Genomic DNA, 2535 nt, shown 5'->3' with positions numbered 1-2535 from the left:
GTACCACAGTGGCTGAAGTACAGGGCTGGAAATGCATTTAAGACCCAGTAATATAGCTCTGCATAGGATTTGGACTCAATCTGGTAGGCCACAGAGATGCAATAATGACTTATAATGAATGGTATATTACGATCTGAATTTAGCAGGAATACAAATTAGAAAAGAGAGGCCCAAAACAGGGATAACAGGCTACTGTCATAATCACTGAGAGGTACTGAGAATCTGAACTAGAATAGTGATAAAAATGGAAGTAACATAAATTGTCTAAAATATCAAAGACATACTTTACACAATGTGAGACTAATGGACTAAATAAAAGGCTAAGAAGAGCCAGGAAATCTGGATTCTATTTCCAAATCTGTGAGATACTTGTGAGTCTTTGGAGAAATATGGCAAACTATTTTATTTTCATTTTCTGAATCATAAAATGAGCTATTAACACTTCTTGCTTAACAACCTCACAGACTTTTAAAATGGTCTGGTTATTATGCAACATTTGGGTATTGGCCTGACTCACCAGAGAACACCTTTCTCTTTCTCACCATACAACCCTTTAACATCTGTAATCAGAGCCAGTATTATTAATCTAGGTACATACTTATAGGTCCCTTTGATCTGACAAAATTTAGAAATTAACCAAGCCTTGGGAGCTTTGGATAAAAGGACCCCAAATAGCTTCTGAAGCTTAAAGAATTAGATTTATTTTTCAAAATATAAGTCATATGTCCACTTTCCACTTTTCCAGGATGAAAACCTTTCTTCTGGGCCATTCTGTGTTCTCAGCTGAGTCCTAACACATGTAAGGGATAGAGGACAGCATGCTTCTCTGGATTCAGGCAAATCTCTACAAATCTCAGACAGGACCTGATGGTGATCTCTGCAAGTTATATGTGCCATTGAAGTCAAGAGGCTGTCTTATTTAATACATATTGTCAAACAGGGTATTAAGTTTAGAAAGATTATCCCAAAGTAGCAGGAAGAACACTGGATTAGCATTCAGGAAACCTGCCTTTAATTCTGTGGCAGGTCACTTTGCCTCTCTGAGCTTTAGTTGCTCATTTATAAAATAAATTGATAGGATTAACTCAAGGCTAGCCTTTCTGATAAGATCTCAGGCTCAATTAGCAATTTCGTCCTATAAAACGGAGCTCCTGTTATCCTGATAGAAAGATACCATAAAAGATTTTTCTTGGTTATGATTAAGAAGCCCAAAATGAGTCACTGTGAAGAGCAAATCAATATCTGCATCTTCTTTGGAGAAGAAATTGCTTTTATATATCTATTCTATCTATCTATATACCTATAAGTAATACACCTATCTATAATGTGATTTTTCTTAGATGTCTATTTCTCCATTATTTAAAATTTGGGTACTCTGAAGAATTTGCATTGGTAGAGAAAGGATGACGTTAGAGCCAATACAAAAGCTTTACTCAATAACCAGGCAAGCCCCTGTCTAGGAAACATTTCATTTACATGGTGAAAACCTTTAGTCTTTGTGTCCAAGCAACAATAATATATAGACAGACAGAGAGACAGGCACCTGGAGCTTAAGTGAGCCAGATTTTTCCAAAGTTCACTTTAACAAAAACTTGGACTGAAAGAAATCTGGGTTCTATGGCATAATTTCTGAGGAGACAGCACAGTAATAAAGGCATTGGCTTTGGAGAGAGACAAAACTGGATTCAAATCCCAACTCCATTATTCATTAGCTGCAGGTGTCTGGTCTAATTATTCAACCTAAATAAACATATACTAACCTTGCGGAGTTGTTATAAGGATTAAGTTAGGGAATGTATATAAAATTATCTGACACTTACTTAGATACTCAATAAATGTATTAGCATCCATCCCTCCTCCACATTCCTTTCAATCTAAACTTTCTTACAATTTAATACAGCTCCTAAGCACCTAATAGTGATTCATGAAACTATTTCTCAATCATCTTGGATATTGGCAAGCCACTTGAGGTTTCTTCCAGTTCTATTTAACTATAGGGAGGAGGGGGGTCAGGTTTTTTTTTTCCTTTGCTTTTTCTCAATGTTAAAGATTCCTAAATATGATAGTATTTGTGCCAGGTGACAATTTCGACTTTTAAAAAATACAGCTATTTTGCTATACTAAGTCTTTCTGAATCCCAAAAGACCCTGTTATAGTATCTTATTGATTCAGAAAAGTCTTACTGAGTTAAAGTCTGTGTAAAACAAACCCAACAAACAAAAATAGAGCTTATGTATGTCAAAAATTTTGTTTTACTGACAATGATCAGAAAAGCTTGACAATCTGTTTTAACTTTCTTTGTAGTGTCTCCAGCAGGGCACCACGCTCATGTTAGAAATAATGCTTTTCCTGATGATGTATATAGAGCTCTATTACACTCTACCACTCTCATGTTACAACAGTATAACAATGCAAGAGCAGATTTACATTGATGGATGATCTTTATTACTGTTGAACTAATACAGAAACAGCAAGAAAAGAAGGACTATATAGAGTAATTATAATTTTTTCACAAACTAAAAACTCCAAGATAAT

The 2535-nt window shown here is 35.1% G+C and overlaps 1 protein-coding gene across 1 annotated transcript in view; it reads right to left on the bottom strand.

Annotated features, from left to right (window-relative positions):
- SLC38A6 (solute carrier family 38, member 6) overlaps positions 1-2535 on the bottom strand; it is a 107656-nt gene that overhangs the window by 24988 nt on the left and 80133 nt on the right. The gene's annotated exons all lie outside the window — the stretch shown is intronic.

This window comes from Propithecus coquereli, unplaced genomic scaffold (assembly GCF_000956105.1).
Source record: "Propithecus coquereli isolate 6110/MARCELLA unplaced genomic scaffold, Pcoq_1.0 Scaffold5, whole genome shotgun sequence".
Taxonomy (NCBI): Eukaryota; Metazoa; Chordata; class Mammalia; order Primates; family Indriidae; genus Propithecus; species Propithecus coquereli.
Note: the sequence above shows the minus strand (reverse complement) of the source record. Positions and strands in the feature narration are given on the sequence as shown.